Source organism: Andrena cerasifolii, chromosome 16 (genome assembly GCF_050908995.1).
Source record: "Andrena cerasifolii isolate SP2316 chromosome 16, iyAndCera1_principal, whole genome shotgun sequence".
Taxonomy (NCBI): Eukaryota; Metazoa; Arthropoda; class Insecta; order Hymenoptera; family Andrenidae; genus Andrena; species Andrena cerasifolii.
The window spans coordinates 3,544,762-3,557,588 of NC_135133.1; the positions used below are offsets into that span (position 1 = coordinate 3,544,762).

The following is a 12,827-nucleotide window of genomic DNA, read 5'->3' on the forward strand; positions in this document are numbered from 1 at the left end:
TGAGGATGCATTCTCGAGCCTCGCATCGCTGCGTGGCCGACAATTTTCTATCCCTCTGCCACGTATGAATTACATATATATAAGCGGAAGCGAAATTCGAGGCTCCAGGTCCTCGAGCCGGCTCGGAACACGTCGAGCGTCCTCCGGCAGAGGAGGAGACCCGTCGCGACGCTGCTCGCTGAAGCTTTCTCGCGCGGATAAACCCCGACGTGGCCTGCGCTTCGTTCGTCGGCAACCGTGTCTCCTAAGGAATTGCGAAAGTGCCGCGGCATGGAAGACCGTGCGCGCCACGAGTCGCTCCCGCAGAGACTTCTAATCAGCCTGCGCGCTCGAAATTTATACGCGCACCGAGGGCAATTCGGTGGAAGGCAAGCGCGGAGGCCCGTCGCGCTAAGGGACGCAATTTTTCAGAAAGTTTCGTGGACACGGGTTACGCGGTCGCCGGAGGAAGTTACCGTCATCTCGCGAGTTGCCCGGCAATTTTCCCCTGGGAAGTTTATCTATGAATAACTCATTGTAATTTACGGGGAGGATGGCGGAGGGTGGAAATTTTTCAGCTGCCCGAAGCTCGCCCACGGCTGGCAAGTTGCGGCAATAATTAAGCAATAATTGCCATTGCTGCTCGTCCATTTTTCACGGCGGCTCTATTAGCGGGCGAGTAACAGGAGAGCCCTCCTCGGCGATGCTGACGTCGTTAAGTCTGCCGCTTCCTAGCTGCCGACAGGGAATTCGTCCGGCGAGCCATGAATTCTTTAGAGATTCATAAGCCGATGATATTTTGATCGCCGTGAACGCGACGGGGACGGAATCGAACGAGGCGTATCGACGACCCTCGACTCGACACGGGCCGCTGGGCTCTCCGTCACGCGACGTCAGATTAACGGCCGCGTAATACAAACGTAACGCGCGATCCGTCGCATGCATACTTATTAATTCCGCGGCGATCGATAGCCGGGGGGTGCAACGAGGAGCTCAGCCCGGAACAACGCGGCCAATCTACGCTGCGGTAACAATATTTCGCCGCCAGTGATTAACGACTGCCGATGAACACCGTGTCCCCGATGCAAATGAGTCACTTAGAAATTCCGCGGCCCCGACAAGAAAGAGGCCTGTGAATTCTCCGTCCCTCTAAAAAGGAAACTTCCCTGCCCTGTCCCCGGTCCGACACTCGCCGGCGAATCTACCGCGGGACTTTAATTCTGTCCCCGGATCGATCGCTCCCCGGGACAAACGCTGAACACGTTCCGCGAGCTGTCGTTTGACGTTCGAATAGACCGCGGGAGGATAAAGGAGGAAGTACAAAGTGCTGTTCAAGGTCCACTCATTCCGTGTAATCGAATGTGGGACCGGGCGCTGCTCCGCGGCCCGTGTGGAATCTGAATGTTGGGCGGCGCAGTGGAGAGGAGGACAAGAAACAGTCGGTTGCCCGGGGGGGGCGTATGAAAAAAGCTCCTAAGAGGATCCTAATCCCTTCGAGTCGGGGGTGGTTCCCCTCTGTTCTCGGCGACAAAGGAAGAAACTTTAGACCTGACGAGACCGTTCGTTGTCGGATGCAGCAGCGAGTTGGACGCACTTCCGTTGCCTTCGGCTGTCGCGGTGTTTGCCTTTGTCTAGGGAACGGCGGGAAGCTTGGGGGGTGGATCTTTCTTTTCGATTCTCGCCAACGACGAGAGGGGGAGAGAGAGAGGTCTCCCGCCCGAGCTAGGGGTGTTTTTCGCGAGACGCGGAGGCTGCTGGAGAGGCTGGCGGTGGTCGCACGTAGAGCGGCGTCGTAAAGTGAAAAGTTGTCGCGCGTTGCTTGGGACGCGTTCGTGGCCAGGCCATTGTTGGTTAACGAGGTAACTCGACACGTTCGAAGATAACAGGGTTCGTGCTCCGCACGAGCAACTCCCGGCAAAAAGTTCGCTCCGCTCCCGGAGTGCTCGCCCCCGCCGATCCTTGCGACCGAGTTGTGGGAGAACGCCTCATGGAAATCGAGCCGAGCCGCGTCTGCCCTCCAAATTGGAACACGCGGTGTTCCCTCGGATCGAAGACGAACAGAAGCTAGTCGACAGAGTTCCACGGTTGATTGATAGCTCCGCGATAGGCTCGAGAATCAACTGCTCTACTTTCGAAGTCGGTGTGGGAAATATTTTTAGACCTCACCCCCGAACTAAGAAGCTCTCTCGCCCTCGCAGTATTAACAGAGCGGGCCGGCGAGTTTCCGTTAGATTTCTCGTCGGAAACTCTGCTTCCCGCGCGTCTCGCTCGCGGCGTCTCGCGCAGTAGCCTGGAAATTTAGCAACACGGCGCCACGAACGGTCGAGGAATTCCCCGCGCGGCGCTCTCCGTCAAAGTTCACCTGGTCTTCGACACCCGACGCCATTAAACGGAACATTGGAGCCCGAGGTCGCAATCGTTTCGCGAAGAGCCCCTCCGGGACGCCACAGAGCTTCAACAACTCGAGTCGGCGAAAAATGTCGCCGTTCCAGAGAACTTGAGACGATCCTCCGCAGCGGGCCACGGAGCGTGCTGTCGCCTCTGGACACTGGCCAGTAGGGTGGGCCGAAAAAATCAAATTTTCGAAATTCGAAACAGCCTAGTGCGGAGAAGTTGCGTCTGGGAAACACAAATGGAGGTGTGACGTCCCACTATTTTTCGCACAGTCGTAATTAGAGTCTTCCCCACAAATTACTCCAAATCTTCGCGAAGCTTCCCTCGAATTCACACACTTTCGTGTTCTTTCTGTTCTCATCGCGTCGTCCGCTCTTTTAGAGGCAATTTTTTTTTTTGAAATCGGTTAATATTTTACCGGGCCCAAACGGGGTCAAAGTTTTTAATTTTTTACCATGTTTCGCGACATCTGTATATTTTCATAAAATTTGAATATTTCACAGTTGAGCATCGGAAAATATTATTTAAACGCATAAGCACGTGAAATAGTGTGCTGTATATTGTCACGAAGCAGAGTATCTAAGTGTTTCTATTTTGAGATGTAACGCGGTTTTAGTGAAAGAGGAACATATTGCATTATTTGATCCGTGACACTCGACAGCCATTTCTTAAAGATTTTTGTGCGCTGAAAACGAATCCGCGAACCGTTTGTCGCCATCACTCCTCTGCTTTCGAGAAATTCGGTTTTGAAAAAAGATGTCCAAACTGGAATATTTACATTTTTTTTTCTTTAAAATCGAATTTCTCAAAAACAGAGGGTGATGGCGACAAACGGTTTGCGGATTCGTTTTCAACGCACAAAAATCTATAAGAAATGGCTGTTGAGTGTCACAGATCAAACAGGCTGTTGAATCGGCTCTTGAAGAAATGAAATATGTTCCTCTTTCACTACAACCGCGTTACGTCTTAAAATTTAAACACTTAGATACTCCGCTTAGCGACAATATATAACACACTATTTCACGTGTTTATGCGCTTAAATAATATTTTCTGACGCTCAACTGTGAAACCTACAAATTTTATGAAAATATACAAAAGTCGCGAAACATGGTAAAAAATTAAAGACTTTGACCCGTTTGGGCCTGGTCAAATATCGACCGATTTCAACAAAATTCTTTTGCCTCCATTTATGTGCCCCAGACGCGCAACTTTTCCGCGCTAGGCTGTTTCGAGTTTCGAAAAATTGATTTCTTCGGCCCACCCTACTGACCAGGTCGAAATCATTTATTTTTCCACGGAGCGCAGCGTGAAGCGACCAGCGTCGACGAGCGCCGATCAGAAAATTCAAACACTCCCCTCCACCGGCGAATCAGAGAATGTTTTAGAGCGATAACGAATTCGAATTGGCCGCGAAAAACCATTATAAACGGCACCCGCCACAAACGGGCTATATTTTATTTACGCGAGCGCGAACGAAAGCCTCTTTTTCTGCCATTTTAGTGATTTAACGTTATAATTACAGTTAGTCGCGGTATATCGAGTAATATGAAATCACGGGGAAGCCGCCGTTTTTCCCGGCCATTGGTCGCGAAGTGAATATTTTCCGTATCCCCCGATCGCGATTTCCCGGCGTTCGCCTCGGTCCGGGCTGGGGGGATCTGTCGCGTCGCGAGGCTCGCTCGCGCTCCCATCGATTACAATCGAATCCTCGTCGACTTCACCGCTGTTCCGGTATTCATATGCGAGCTGGAGCACCGCCAAATCGAGCCCCCTCCAATGCTTGTCGTAAACAACCGCTCAAGATTGATAACACTTTCATACGGCCCCCTCTCGCTGTTTGCGGCTTCTCGCGGAAATCGGCTTATCTTCTCATAAGGCAACGGCTTACATTCAGTTATCGCTGACAAGTAGTTAAGGAACTTACCGGTCAGACAACCGCCTCCCTTTAAACGCGTGCAGGAATAACAGAATCTTCTGTTTAATACAGTTTCGGAGAGTTTTAAGTGGAGCACACGTCCCCGCGGTACTTGGTGGCGTTCACGTAATAAAAACGATTCGAATTACGCGGAGCATTTGGCATTGGCAGATCCGACAGTGTCCATCGGGGGCGCGCGAAAATAAAAAAAAAAATTGAGGGCTATCGCGGATTGGAATATTGAAATCGGTTCGGTCGGCCGATTATCCGGTTCGATCGAATCGAGTCGGAGGTCCCGATTGCTCGGAACTATCGATTACGAGACAGATACGGCGCGGCGGCTACGATGCGCAGCGTGCGCGCGGTACAAATGGAACGGTCCATCCATGAAGCTATTAAAGCGCGACCGTAATCGATTTATTAACAGCGAAATTAGGGCCGCAAAACTGGAGCCCGCTGGTTATCGAATGCGCGACATTAAAGTTTGCCAATGTGCAGCCCATTTGCTGACCGCGCGGGAGCGTTCATTAGGCCGCCTCCCTTTCCTCGCGCGACAACAGCGTCAACTTTGTCCGATGTGCATCGATCCCTCTCGTAAATATTTTCGCGGTTCGCTCCGCGGCTTGTTGCTCGTTTTAGCGCGTTCAAGCTCCTCTGGAGCCGTAATTTACGCAGACTTTTGCGTACCAGCGTGGAAAAAAAAGAGACTTTGTGGCTCCAACTGATGGCGGGTTTGAAATAACCGAATAGAAAGGCAGTCGAGGTATTTTATCACGATGCAGCGGCGCTCGTGATACGTAAATGTTACGATTATTTCACGAGAATTGTTGGCGTCTCTCAGACGCAACATTTTCATTCAGAATTTCCCGGTTTTTAGTGCGTTAGCTAACAGTTTTGTGCTGCGAACGTTTCAGTAACATTTTCGTTGTCTACAATGGAAGAAGGGTTGCAAACGGCTGGCCGATAAACGCTCTCTCAGTGCCGGCGTCACTGCATTAGGACAATCTGTCGAGGTCGAAAAAAGGGGGAGCAGACTCGTGCTCGCGTTTTGGAAGAAGGACATTATGGAAGTGGAAACGGCTGGTGCGCCGGGGCACAGAGGATCTTTGAAATCACGAGAGAGGCATGGTAATTTTGCGGGAAAGAATAGGCGACAGAATGGCGTGGTAGACGTTCGAATAGAGCCTGTCGTGGCTGACACAGCTTCGTTTTTAGTCGTGAAAATCGCGTCCCTTCGGGTGGTGAGCGCGCGGAAGTCGCGAGCCATTTTTCAAACGACGAGGAAATGAGATGTCCCTCGACCGCGGTCGTTCCCATTCACGTATCGAAACGCCGTGAGTTACCTTCTACCACCCTGATCGTATGCTCGAACCCACCTAAGCGTCGCAAGGGGTTCGCGGGAGGCGTCGCAACTCAATGAACCGCGGAACAGCGATTAAGGAGAAAAGGAAATAATAGGTCAGACGTCTGGCTTAAGATTCCAAGTAGCATTCCTCTCCCCGAGTTCCTCTCAGAGGCAACATTGCGTCGCAACACGAGCAGCCTGTGCGAACGCTAAATCGCATGTACCTAACTCGCGTTATTTTCCCGAGTGGGGGTAGACAGGAAGGTCGGACAGTGAGGGGCAGACGAATGGACACGGACTCGGCCAGTGTCGTCAGAGAGAAGAAGAACGGTCGCGGGCAGCATTTCCATAAGCACCCGAAGGATGCAAGACCAGTTGGTCCAGGCACCTGCTCCGCTCGAGTAAGATGCGAGAGAGATTTAATCGACTGGTGGCGTTTAAGCTTAACTGCAGGCGCGTACACGGCCCACGTACGGTTGCGTGTGCAACGCGTTTACTGGATTACTCGGCTTTCCATATGCGTACGCCGCTCGGCCTACCATCCGTGTGTTGAACGTGGCCAATCACCTTAATGATAATTTACGATCGGAGGCATAAACGTGTCCCAGGCCCCCGGAATTGATTTGTTTACTCCCGAAGGATTCTCACGCGAGTCCGCGCGCCGGGATCCCAGCCTCCTCTTACGGGTGGCCGGGCCTCTCTGCCCTCTTGTTGCTCCTGCCGGTTTTATTCGGCGCCGCGAGATTTTCGGCCTTTAAGGTCTTCATTTCCAGGTAGCGGGGACCCGAGGGTGCGCGCGCGTTGACGCGAGCTATTTTAAATCGCCGCGCCGCGAGCCACGATTTATCGGCCGAGATTCGTCCTGGATATTTATGGGACGATCGATCGCGAGTCCGCGAAGTCGTTAAGCCCTCCGCTTTCAGGTAGTAAACGCCTCCGCTTGGGTGTAATTTCTTTCGCGTTTTCGTTTATTTCATTGGCAGCTCGGGAGACCCCGGGCAGATCCTCTTTGCCTCGGTGATTCGCGCCGTAGGTCGGTCTCGTTCTCCTTGACGATTCGAGGCACGATCCCCGGAAGTATAATTGAGTGATAATACGGACGGTATGCGCGGAATTCTCGGAATCGCTCGCGTTTCTCGTGCCCGGTCGTTTCGCTCGTTTTAATAATCCCTCTGCCGCGTCGCTCGCGCAGACACGTCAAATTAAATCCGAGGATAAAAGATCACCGTGGAAGTTTCGCGTCGCGATTAAACCCGGCAGCGTTCCACGCGGAGGGAGCCTTCAGCGTCGGGGTTTGTCCGTGTGAAAGAAGAAGGAACGATCCGTAAGATCAGTTTCTCAGAGTTCTATCTCTCGTCTGGCGAGATGTACAGGTGAAAGCAACGAACGTGTTCCGCGATGCGGCGAGCGTAAGCAAGGGGTAATGGTAGGCAGCGTTCGTGGGGCGGTTAGCGAGCGGGGAATCTCGGTATCGCGGAAGGGTCCGACGAGGCCCTGAGATGGACGCGTCCCGCCCCGTAACTCCGTAATTGTCAGCGTAAATCCGTTCTCCCCCTGATGTATCGACGTTTCGGGCCGTCGCGGCGGCGTGTAATGAGAAATTCGGTTGTTCCGCGGTCGGTATCGATCGCGGAGCGTACATAAAGCAATTATTCGACGCGTGCCCGGCCGCTGGCAAATCTCGTCGAGTCTGCCAACAGCACCTGAAAGCAATGAACGAGGAACCACCGCCGGCCGCCGGTAGAGCGGCGTACACAAACGGCTTGTTCTCTCGGCGAAAGGTCGTCCCTCCTGAATCACCGGACTGGATTTAATTAACGGTGACGCGGACGCGATCGGCCCGCTCGCTATACTTAGCTTCCGATCCGAAGAGCCCCTCTGTTCCTGTGCCTGTTCGTGGCCGTCGCGTCGCTGTGCAGCGTCGAGCGCCGGGCTCGACGCTCTCTCGGACCGTGTCTCCTGCTTTGTTATTGCCAGGAAACCGGCTGCAATCGATATATCCACGCGATACACCGCCATCGCATCGCTGCCCTTCTCCTACCGCGACTAATGAAATTCACGCGCCCGCCCCTCCGCCGGCTGTTAAACAACGTTCTCGCCGGGAAACGAAAGCTGCCGCTTGCAGCGCAACGTCTGCCCGACCATACGCCAGGCGTATGGGAGAAAGCGGCGTTTAATTTGATAAGCTGCAACCTCTAATTGGCTAGCGATACCAGTCGCTTTGAAGATGATCCGGGAAAGCGAGTTAGGGGAAGCAGAGTGCGATCGATATCTCAGCACGTCGGTGTAATCTGCTTTAAGTAATTGATTATTGATCGAGGACAGTACGATAACTACCCTTTCACCGAGCATCGCTCGCAGCTTCCTTCCTTTGGGGGCCTCGGCGGTCCTCAATGCGCGATTAGGCTGCTCTGGCGGTTAGGTTGACGTGAAAGGTCGAAGGACCGCGGTGGATTTCTAAACAACCGTCTGCGGCTACGTGCCTGCCGGCGGTGAATGCGTGCTCGGTTTCAGGGAGGACGAGGCCGAGCGACAAGATTGGTCGTAACAGAATTACAGGGGGTGAGATTCTGGCTGCGACGAGCGAAAAGGATACCGGTAACCATGTCGAGGGAGAAATTGACCGCGGTTAAGCGCGACTCTGTAAAAGTTATCGGAATTCTATAGCCCGAGAGCCGGGCTGAATCAATGGTAAGCAGCTCCGCCACGCGAACGCAATCGAAGCCACGAGGAACTTTTAAGTAGTTCACCGATACCCCTCTGTGGGATTGCCACCGTTTTCCAGCGCCGCGCTCCGATATTATTTCAATAATTCACGATCGCCTGTATTGTGCGCGGGACGACATCAGAAACAGAGAAATTCAAGTGGAGAAGAAATCTTATCTACCACGGGGCTGGAAATAATTCAAAATTCACAGAGGAACAGTACTCGCGATATCCTCGCAGTCCGCACTCGAGTCGCGTTTACTTTTCCCCTCCTGTACTCGTTACAAGATCGAACCAGAATCGTTATTAAATACTTTTTACGACCCCGACCGAAACGCACGGAGGGGGGGACGCTAAAAACGATTCGAAGGAGTCGAAGGGTTGCATACCTACAAGCCCCCCCTCTGTTCCCCCTCTGCCGAATAATCTGCGATCTCCTTCGAACTCTCGGCGGACTCGTCGTCGCTTAATTAGTAGCGGCGTACAATTAAGCGAGCGCGCTTAAGTTGGAGCCACGCCCCGCGTCTGCCAAGATAAATCGGCGCCAATGAATGCCAATTGGCCCGGTGCACAGGCGTTCGGAACACGGCCGCGGCCGCCGCGAACGGATTCGCAGGCTCCCTCTGAGCGCGTCTCGAGCCGCCTCCGTGAATCGATATCGGCCGGTTCGATCGGCCGCGGCACGATTTATTCGCGCCGGTCGGATCGGAGGCCGCGCCGCGTCGGTGGACACCCAGAGGAAAGAACAACGAATCCCGCTTGAGAGGATAATTACGGATTAATCGGGAATTAAATTATCGGGCGCAGGGGATCGGTATGCATCGGGCCTGGGCGCGTAACCAGCCTCGTCCCGAGCCTGTTACTCCACGCGACGCGCCCGTCGCTCTTGGCCCCCGGAAATTCTTGTCGCCCGATACGATCTTCGCGACGTAGGTGGCGGTGGGTTTCGGTACCGCGATCAGGCCCAAGGAATTCGCGTACTCGCGCGCGGAGGAGGTCTAGCTGGATCGCGAGGGACACGGGGATCCGAGACACTCGAGGAATTCTCTTAATTAGAGTCCCTGCTTCCTCCATCGACGAGTAATCATCCGGTGAACGAAAAGTTGGGAGCTCGGTCCGATAATTAGCTCGGCGTGCTCGCGGCGGGTGTTTACCGGCGCGCGAAAGAAAGGGACAGGCGATTGCTCCGTCTAACGCTGGCCGGTTCGAGGAGAATAGCCGGGCTAGGACAGACGCGAACCAGCCGACAGCCACTCGATCGGCCTTCCGTGTAATTGGGTGAATCGCGTTCGCCGCGCTAAGCGGACGAATTAATCGGCGCCAGGTAATTGAATCGCAGCGGCTGATACGTTCCGCGGTCCTCGGGAGCGTGGACAGTGGCTGCTGCTCCGTTCCAGGAGCATCTTGTCTTGTTCCATGGCCGCGGAACGGCGGTGAGCTCGTGCCGCACGCGAGTCAGGTATCGGCCATTGCGATCGAAAAGCTCGGAAAGCAAAGCGCGCCGGATCTCTAAACGCAATCCCGCGGCAACGCTGAGGTTTGCGGGGTTTTTCGACGAAGGTTTCAGTGCGGTGGGGAAAAACCAGCCCATAGAGCGACCTCTCACCCTTTCACTGATTGGCGGTTTCCCTCGGAGCGCTCTCGATGATCAACTTTCAGCCCCGCGCCGCGCCGCGGGCGGGACGCGATTCGCGTACAAATGTAACCGGCGGTACTTTGCTGAAAAGAGCAAACACTGAGCCAATTTCCGATGGCGTTGTACCCGCGCCATCCGCAGCGGATGCCCGTGCAGCATTGTGCCCGTCGCGTCTGCTCCCTCTCTCCGATGTTCCGCGTGGTCTGCGCTGCTCCCTCGTCGATAAAAATTCGGTTTCGCCACGGGGGAATATTCGTAGATCCAGCCGACCGCCGTCGACAACTTCGAGTCTTTGCGAGGCAACTTTCTACTCCTACCGCGGCGCAGTTCTTCCCTGAGAAGCTCGAATATCCAGAGAGGAAAGCGTTACGCCTCTCTCCGTCGGTTCTGTCGCGATCCCCGCGGAAACTTTCGGTAAGAATTGTTTCGAAAGTATCGAGAGAGAGAGAGGGAGAGAGCTGAGAGGAAGAAGCGGAAACCCGCGAGACGCGACTCGGGGGCGGCGGATCGATAGTCGATATCTCGGGGCGAGTCGAACACGCGACGCGGCGCTCGGCGGCGCTCGTCGACGCCGGAGATATTGCAAGCGGGTCGGGAATCGAGCCGCGAAGCGCAGACACCTTCGCGGTGGCACTTGTGAAACGGAGACGGGTCCCGCGAGGACGGCACCAGACGCTGGAAGGGGGATAAAAACGCGGATGGTGTGGCTTTTTAGAGGAGAAGCTTCTTCCATTGGGGTCGAGAGGGTGACTACAGGAAAAGGGCGGTCTGAGACCCATCAAAGCCACGAAAGCTCTGAATGGTGCACATCCACGCGAGAAACGCCGCTGCAACCGGCGTCTGTTGCTTTCCAGACGTTGCCTTTATGGGAAATCTTCGGATAAAACCTATTGCCGCGAGAAATAGAGAAGCTACCTCGACTCCCGACGCGTCCCTACCTTCGCGTCTTCTCGTCTCTTCGGAAGCGAGTACGGCATCGCCGACGATTCTCGAGCAAAGGGAGGAGGACCGATCGATCGATCGCGTACTTTACCTCGCCTGGTTAATTATCTAAATAAACCCTCGGTCCCGCGTGAAGCGACTGGCAATTCCTAACTTCTAATTACGCGCCCGTGTAAAAGACCAATTAGAACAGCCGCGTGCTGGCGTTGTCCCATCGATCGAGCAGACCGAAGCGAGACACACGCCGGTGTTTTAAACTTGCTGCCTCGAAGCGGAGCGTCACTTTGGAATTTATAGCTCGTTGAATATGCGGGGATGCCTCGGGACAAGTTTATTCGCCTGACGCGATTCGCGGCTGTTCGACTCTTCGGAAATCGCGTGAGCTCGTTAATGAGAGTCCGAAGTAGATTCGAACGATAAGCTGCTTTCCTCCGTTACGAATACCGAATTCTGCTGATATCGTTAACGGCGTGGCCGACTGAAAACGCGAGGCCACTCACGCCACCGGCGTTCAACGGTACTCGGCGTTGAAATTCCCCAGAGGCTCCTGTTTGCGCGGTATACGACTTTCGCGGTGAGAATTATTATATGCTACATACGTCTCATTTTCGATTGCACGAACGCTCGTGTACCCCCGCGCGCGATAAAATTCAAAGTTGCCGTATGCACGTCCTCGCGGCCGTCAGCCGGCAGCCACCGAGTATCGCGTTCGCGGTGCTTCCGCGTCAGAGAGGCATTGCCGACGTTTCCCAATATCGCAGCGGAATATTTCGAAAACAGCCAGCCAATCGTTTAAACGAGAATTTAGACATCCGTTTGTACCCGCAACGAGTGTTTAAACGAAGCCCTGTTGGAAGCGGCAGAGACTCGCAGATGCCGCCAATTACACCGGCCGACATTCCTGCCTAATTTCCTTCGTCGAAGCGTAATTTCGGCCGTGCCCGATAGCGCGCTACAATTATCAGACTCTCGGAAGTATTTTATTGAAATCGCGCGGCGCGGGTGACGTTATGAATACGCGCGGATGGCGTGGAACTATGAAACTCGACGTTTTCGAAAGTAATAATTAACGATGCTTAATAACCGGGCCGCGCTGCGGTGCTATTTATCGGACGCCCGTGGAATTATCCGATGCAACGGTATTTCACCGAGCGGACGGTGAAATCCGTTGATCCGCGGTGCGCTATTCACGACAGGCCTATTCCTGGCCGCCCGACGGCGACGTCCACGGCCGTCGCTGGACATCCGTTTCGCGTGGCAATGTCTCCGCCGTATTTTCCACCAATTAGACGCGCGACGCACCGCCCGACAGGTATATCCCGGAGGCTCGGTCGTTAGTAACGAGCCGCGTCCACTCCGACGGTAGTTGTCGTCGTTTCCCTGCTCGACGTCCCTGGAAACGGCTCGCACGCCGAGGCCAATGCAGACCTTCTCCTTTCCCTGCAGCCTCGTCGATCAGCGTACATTGCTTTTATTAACAAGCTAACGCGCGCATAGTAATGAGGGAGGATACGCGAGGGTGGTGATAAAATTGATGTCGGAGTGAAGTCTACAGAGAACGTTTGTTAAAAAGTATAAACCGTAACCCTCTGCGCTAGATAGCTGCGTGGACAAAATCGCACTCTCCGTTCGTGACGATAATTCTCGACCGAATTCTGGGTCAATGATTGCAGTCTTTCGCATACCTACCGTGCACAACACGGGGAAAAACACTGAGTGGGGAAAGGGTTTCTCGCCTGCAACGTCAAAACTCCAAGGCTGCAAAACCTATGGCTAATATTCACAAGCAGGGCTCGAAAGAGCTCTGGAAATTTTCAGGAGGTATTTAAAACATGGCCCATGGAACTTTTTTTTTAAAAATGTTCTCACATTATAGGTTCCCATGAGAATCGGTAAAGTAAAAGTTCTTG

The 12,827-nt window shown here is 53.8% G+C and overlaps 1 protein-coding gene across 2 annotated transcripts in view; it reads left to right on the forward strand.

The window, feature by feature from the left end:
- The window catches only part of Vn (membrane-bound neuregulin protein vein), a 276,994-nt gene that overhangs the window by 76,359 nt on the left and 187,808 nt on the right, over positions 1-12,827 (forward strand). The window lies entirely within an intron of this gene.